General features: G+C 37.4%; 1 long non-coding RNA gene across 1 annotated transcript in view; it reads right to left on the minus strand.

Moving 5' to 3' along the window:
- Positions 1-1033, minus strand: part of LOC148718463 (uncharacterized) — a 20758-nt gene extending 19725 nt beyond the window's left edge. The window contains exon 1 of the long non-coding RNA XR_015993602.1: positions 944-1033. This is a non-coding gene — a long non-coding RNA (uncharacterized LOC148718463). The remainder of the gene's footprint in view (positions 1-943) is intronic.
- Between the last annotated feature and the right edge of the window lie 6592 nt (positions 1034-7625).

Genomic DNA, 7625 nt, shown 5'->3' on the forward strand with positions numbered 1-7625 from the left:
TTTTTAGTGATTTGTTCGTGGCGCCACAATTTGTCTCCACATAGGACTATCTAACGCTGCATTACACTTTTGAAAAGAATCAGCTTGTTTTAAATCAAGGTCGAAGCCTTGCTAACAGCAAACAATCAGATGAGTTTTCGCAGTTTAAAGAGGAAATTTTCAATTCAGACTTTGGCCAGGCAGGAAAACGAGCAACTTTAATTCAGCAGCCGATAGGCGTAAAGTAAAAATGAAGCAAAACTTTCGCTATAACAACAGTTTGTGCAAAATATGCTAAGAGCGGCAGAGCAAGAAGTTAACGGCATTCCCGAATAAATGGAGAAGGTGGATGGAGAGCTTAAAGGTGCATTTCATCCAACTACACTAAATTTTTCGAGACTGAAATGTTCTCCAAAATAAACAAAATGGAAAGAAAATAATTTCTGCGTTTCTCTTAAATTATTATCACATCTGACGTTCGAAATCATTTAGGGAAACCAATTAATTTATTCTTGTAAAGTTTGGTCCATGTTAGATTAAAGTTCTACCCGGCGGTGGTGTTTGGGTGTTCTATTTATTCATGAGCCTAGAAAGAGGGCAAAACTAACGTTTGCAAAGTTTGCAAAGGCAAAAAAAAAAAAAAAAAAAAAAAAAAACACGTTTTCTGCGAAATACTGTCTTTTTGGAAACAAACTTTCACACTAAATGGTTAGATTGCAACCAGCATTTGGGAGGCTGAGATCAGATATGAATGGATCTTTCTGTAACCACAGTGATGTAAAACGAGGAAGCAACCAAAAGAGATTCTAGCTAAAGTGACTGTAGAGTTCTCTAACTTTGCTCTGGATGTTTCTTTTTTGTTTCAACAGTGTTCGTTAAGAATTCCATGACATAAATATCACGAAAGACAGAATAATGATCTTAAAATGCTGCATTCCCAACGAAATTAATTTAAAGTTCTTACCTTATGTGCTTTTCGTCTTCTTTTCGTTTTTGAGCGAATAGAATATGACAACTTGTAAAAATATGATTTCCTACAATCTAAAAGTTCGAGACAGCCAGTTTTGTGCGTGTTAATTGTTTATTGAATCTTCTGATTACAGCCAAAGTGCAGCAGAATTATTAGTTATCGGTGCGATTCATCTACTATTAATCAGTAGAAGTTAAAACGTATTATTATCAAAAGCCATATTGACTTTTCGCAGTGTTGAATTGAAAAGACTCAAAAATGGAAAAATAGTAGGCAACTGAATCCTTGGGTTACAAGCAAATGCGTCCTCTTAACAATTAAAAGTGAACAAATTCGATTGTCTTGTCAACGAGATGCTTTACATCAAACAATTAACACCGAGTTTGAACGTCCAAACGGATTCTATCCGTGCTAAAGTATTTGTGTAGCTACCTTCCCTATGCAAATTAGTTGTAACTCTTGAACTCGCTTTTGTTAATTTTATTTTCATCATCCTTGATAATGGCGTCATGAAGTCGCCGAAACGTCGGGATATTATATCGCTCGTTTTCAACCGTCTATTTACTACAAAATCTTTGTCAATAAAAATGACTTCTTCGTTTAATTTGCTTTTTTTCTTTTTAAAAAAAATATTGTTTAACCAAAATTCATTTTGTGTCATACGTATTTCTTGATTTGCGCAATTGTTATGATTTAAATAACTAGTCGTTTGTTTGACAACTTCTTTTTTGCTGCAACAAACAAATCGGTTGAGTCAAACCTAAACATTGTGATTATTTCTGAGTACTTCATAGAGTTGGAGTGCAGACTTAAGTGAGGCAGCTGTGTTCAAACCTTACCAGCCCGCAAACAATTCAAGGAATGGTCACAGCTTTCATTTAAAAGATATACTACCATTCTAAGATAAAGGCACGAAATTTCATATGTATCACTTTACACTTTACTGATGGTAAAGGGTATTTTCGTGATTCGTGAATAGCCTATTTTTTTCTCGTGAAGCGTGAAATGGCTTGCGTTTTTCTCGTGAATCGTGATTTCATTAGTAACCATGAACCGTAATTTTCCAAAATAATTCTCCATGAAATGAGAAAGAAGTATTTGATTCGTTGTGAACCGCAATTTTGGGTGTAGTTTCGACAGTAATTAACAATGACCGTGAATTGTGAAAGGACCAATTTATTTTCCGTGAAACGTGATCGTGATTCCCCCTTTACCACCCTCTTCAGCGTGGCGGCAACAGGACGCCAGGTGAACCTCGTGTCTGAATAATATAGCGTATTATTATTGTGAAAACAGATCAGCATGTTTAATGCAACGTCACGTGTATGGGATTTGTTTCAAAGTTGTTTCCCGCAGCGTAAGAAAACAAATCCGGATAAGATTTTGATAGTCAACTTGATGACCAGTCATGAACCTTTTCAATAGCGAGATATCCAATTTCAGATCTAAATGTATCTTATAGCATATTTTTTGTAGTTTTAATTACAAAGACTTCAAAGACAAAGAGACCAAATTTAAAACAACAATAAATGTCAACTTTCCTGAGACAAAAACGGTTTAAACTTAAGCTTGCCCCATCTCGCCTAAATGTTAATGGTATTAAAAGCTGTCACTTGTTGTCCAAGTAAAGCAGTTAAAAGAAGCACTCAAAATTGAACGTATTTTAAGAAGATGACTAGTTGTGAAGTAGCAAACCGTGTCAGTTCAAAAACAATATATTTGACTGACTCTTCCATGCCAGGTGTTTAACACTTTCATGAGAGCTTATATATAATTTTAGGGTGACTAGCCTTTAAATGCCATGATCTAACAGTAATTGCTCTCGTGTATTGCCTTTATACGTGAAAGACGTTTACAATTTTTATGGCTTCGCCATCTAATGATTAAAGAGCGACTTCATCCTTTTCTTTAAATTTTCTCATATGGACAAGGACTTTAAACTTATAAATCTAAGGAAGTAATGGACCAGAAATTCAAACTTCAAATTGTTGTTTTGTCTGTTTTTTTTTTTTTGTTCAGTTTTGTTTTTGGTTTTTGTTTTTGGGTCAGTTCTTGCAAACCTGTATTAAGTGGTCAGGTGACCACTTAATACGGGTTGGCCGGTTAAGACAGATTCCACAGAACAGGAGAAATAAAAAAAAATAAATAAATAAATAAAAACGCCATTTTAAAGTACTCAAATAGAAGAAATGGCTTTTCACATGATTACAACCAAAACCATAAGATATAGCTATGATTGGAACAATTGGTTTTCCTTTTTAACTTTTATGTGTTGTAATGATCAACTCAGTACCCTGGTCCCAGAGGTTCTCTTCGATCTCTCTCCCGGAGTACTATTATTCGGCGCGAAGCGCCAACCAACGAGCTGCAAAGCAGTGAGCGGAAAGAGAGAACCTCCAATCAGGACTGTTGAGAATGTCACTTTCATGCAACCAAGCTTCGGGTGACAGCTATCAATCACGCCCCTTTCCGACAACCAATCAGAGTAAAGTAAAAAATACCTCTGGGGGTAGGTGTAGTGTTTTTACTTGTATCTGGAGTGGGGGTGGGAATATATTATGTTTCGTGGCCGTATAACTTCGTGAGTCTTGTTGATATCACCGTTTACTGTTGGTTATATTTATGGAGTCTATTTCAACCGTACTATTTGAAAGTGTAATCTCTGGTTGTTTGGAGAAACGTTTTCCCGATATTTCTAAACTATCTGATAAACAGAGCAAAGCTTTGTTTGCCCTTGTGAATCGACAGGACGTATTCGCCATCTTGCCGACGGGTCATGGGAAGTCATTGATCTTTCAGTGCCTGCCAGATCTCTGTGAAGAGTTATCTTTGAGAGGAAAAAAGTTCCCAAGAAAGGCAATAGTCTTAGTTGTTTGTCCATTGAACTTGTTAGTGAAATCACATATTCAAGAACTAGAAGAGCGAGTAATAGTCCATTTTACAGTTGTGTGCTTGGTTGCCAAGCCTTTGAACGGGAGTGAGGCTTGAGATGACCTTGTTATGATACAAACCTTGCTGCCTTTCGAATGTAAATCACTTTGTTATCATGCTAACTAGATACAGGTCTCTATCACAACAAGGTCATCTTTAGCCTCACTCTGAATCAAAGGCTTGGCAACTAAGTACACAACTGTAAAATGGCCTATTACTCGCTCTTCTAGTTCTTGAATATGTGATTTCACTAACAAGTTCAATGGACAAACAACTTGAACCACTTGAACATCCCCTCGCATCAATCACATTTATTGTTAGTCAGTTCGTTAACCTGCGTTGTGAATAGGCAGCCGATTCTTGCAACTATATATTAAATATTATATATAATTGTAATTATATGTAATTGACTTTCAGTGCAATTTCTTGCTATTTCACCTTTTGTGGAAGTCGTCTTTGAGAGAAGACATCACTTCGAGAGAAAAAAAATTACCAATTTGTTTTGTGCTCAAAAGTCATGCTTGACGCCGCCATCTATAGATATAGCGAACAACGCTCCGTCTCAATAGTTTCTTCCGCTGAAGCACAAGCGTAAGAGGTTGTGTCAAATTTCACAATGTAGGTTTAACTTTGCTGTCGCATAATTTAAATTCAGTTATCCTTTTCAATCAGTCTCAGGAGGAGCTGTTGGTGAGAAATATCTTGAGTGCGCCCTCAGATCTTCTGCAAGTCAATCTTTTTCACTTTGAAATATTGACTTCTGTGTCAAATTATCATTTAGTTAATCTGCCGTGAATCTGACACAAGGGCGGACTAAAAACACCAATTACAGTTGTAGTCGCCAGGTTTCCGTAGTTGTCGTTGTTCTTCAAGTGCCGCTTTTTGCTTAGTTTAGTTTTCGAGTTTTTGTGGCGTTTGTTGATTGGTCCTATATTCTGAGCTTCTTTCGTTTGGTATGTTAGGTCTCATTTTGCATTTTGTTTGTCTGGTTATATTCTGGTTATATTCTGCGTTTACTGAAATCTAATGCAGCAGCAACGTGTTTCAATCATAATCCCGTCCTCCTCTGCCGTTTTGCACTTTCTTTTGTATCGATTCTTTTGCTGTTGATGGTGAAAATAAATAAGGCACGGAAAAGACGTGTGATAATAGCAGTTTATCAATTTCGGAAAGTTACAAAAATCATCTGGTCATTTGTCCTAAATCATTCTCTATATATTAATCACCAAATTCCTGGCACATCAGAAATTTTCGGTGACTTGCAAAGCGACCTTCAACCTCAAGGTGAGACAACACGATATTAGTTCGGTTTAAAAAAAAAAACACGAAAGAGGCAAAGATAAACTAAGAAGGAGATAGAAAGGCTCAGAATGTAGAAGGTTGACATGAGTTATGAATAACAACAAAAGTTTAGCTCGGTAAGACAAAAAAGGCAATAAACAGTTATTTACTTCCGATTTTAATTTAAACAGGTTAACGTTGGCCCGCTTCAGCTTTTAAAGCTGGTATAAATTGGGGCCTGTATATACAATCTTGCAAGTCCAGACAACACCAGGAGCGACTCTTTGCTAGAAGTGCAGGGGCTCTTAAACGTCCCCTACTAAACAGTCCAGAGAAGATGCAGGAGACAGGACCTACAGTTTTTCTTCTCTATATGATACTTGACCCTTGAAACGGATTGTTAATGACTGCAAAATGTTACTTTAATAAGACAGAAAAGGGATTCTAATGAACCAACAAAGAACAAAGTCAGCTGATGATAAAAACGATTTACACAGTTCGGATTTGGTTTTTAAAAACAAAAGTAAAAAAAAAAAAAAAAACTGCACAAGTCTACTTCTTACAGCTGATTACGATTCCAAAGAGTGACCTAACCTTTTAAAAATTGTCCTCAAATGTGCTTAAGTTCAATTACAAACGCCATCATCTTGAAAAACTTATCAGTACCCTGGCTAAACACGTCTGACTTCCTAGAATTCAACCAACACAGGTGACCCACAATGCTCGGTCATAAGGAGTTGCTGCTTTGGTCATACTCCTCTCTGGGACGAGTCTGTCATTGGTGCGTTCTAAGTAAGTTTAGCCTGGTTGCTAAGCAACATCCAAAATAATAGCATCTTTAAATCTATTGGAAAACAATTTTTCGTATATTTAGGTAACTCTTCGGAATCTCAAAAGGCGAGAAGTGTCTTAATTTGCTGGGCACTCTTCAACAGCGAAAATAAGAAAACAATGATAGAAGTTTCTGAGGTATACTTTTTCTTTGAAACTGATTCCAAGTTTCACAGCAATTAACTCTGAACCATGTCTTGCTCTGAAAATTGTCGATCTGTTCAAAGACCAAATAAGACCGGATTATTCTGTTTCGAGAAGAGTACTATTCGAGACAAAACAGTTTGTTATACGTGTAAACTCATTCTGGAAGTTTGTTCCAGACACCAAAAGTCAATAAATAAGAGAAGAATAATCTTAATTGCTTCATGTAGGCCTTTCTTAATTATTAAAAATCTCCAAAGCTATGCAAAAGGAAAGTTGTCTGTCTCGAAAGCTACAGTAAACATGATATGTCACCGTGCTTGCTTGAGATTTATGATGGGCCAGTCTTACCCGCCCCCGTCCTTTTATGCCCGTACCAGGGCTCGACACTAACGGTAGCCCACTAGCCACGGACTTGCAGAAATTCAGTTCTGGCCAGTGGTTTTCGGTTTCCGCTAGCCAGTTTGGCTAAGGTGTCACCAGCCACTTGGCTAGTAAGTTAAGAAGTTAGTGTCGAGCCTAGTCTCCCTCGCAGCCGTTTTTAGTCTCGTCACCCTGCTGTACTGGTAATTAACATGCGTGCCATTTCATCGGTTCGCGCTACATATTGCGGTAGCTGGAAACAAGGTATGAAAGATAACTTTGAAAAAGAACTTAATGGGTAGAAAGTCTCGAGCGCATGGGACAATGCAATATAACATTTTCGAAAAAATCACTTACAATTAACAATTGGTTCATACGTCAGCGTGCGTTCATCGAGTTATGAAGCACGCGGGAAGTTTGGAGAGCACGAAAGATGCGTAAGAGTTGCTCAAGGCGTGGCCGAGAGCAACTCTAGCTTCTTGAGTGCTCCCTAAACTTCCCAAGTGCTTCATATCTCGATGAACGAACAGCTGACGTATGAACCAATTGTTTTATAACATTTTCAACGCTGTAGTTTATGTATAAAGAGCTGAAATTCCGGATCTCCTACGCTTCAATGCATTGTTTATTTTGTTGCGGAAAAGTATTTCGCCATACTTCAAAGATCTTGTCTCAGATTGGTCAAAAACTGACAGGTGAATTCATGCGTGGAAATGAAGTTATAGTTCCGAAACGAGATGAAGCCGTTCATTGTTTTGTTTTCCCTTCCTCTGGGTTCTTTCACGAGAGTTAAAAAATCCATTTCCAAAGAAAAAGTAGGCAGATCTTCATCGGCTTGTTCGCTTGTTGCCATGGCTAGTTTAACTTTTTTGCAGAAGTTTTTCCCGTTTTTTAATGAAAAATGCTGAAGTCACTCGCGAGAAAAATATTTTTTCGCAAGGCATTTGTTTGCTGACGTCACCAGCGTGCACAATTGGAAATTGAAGCACGCTCGAGCTATTGAATTTGATTGCACGAATTTACAAGCTATGTTATAAAAAAAAATATCGACCCAAGTGTTCCTCCAGTCATTGCTCTTAACCCTTTGCACTCTAGCAACAGTATGCATATTCTCCATACTGTTCTC

Source organism: Stylophora pistillata, chromosome 12, assembly GCF_964205215.1.
Source record: "Stylophora pistillata chromosome 12, jaStyPist1.2, whole genome shotgun sequence".
NCBI lineage: Eukaryota > Metazoa > Cnidaria > Anthozoa > Scleractinia > Pocilloporidae > Stylophora > Stylophora pistillata.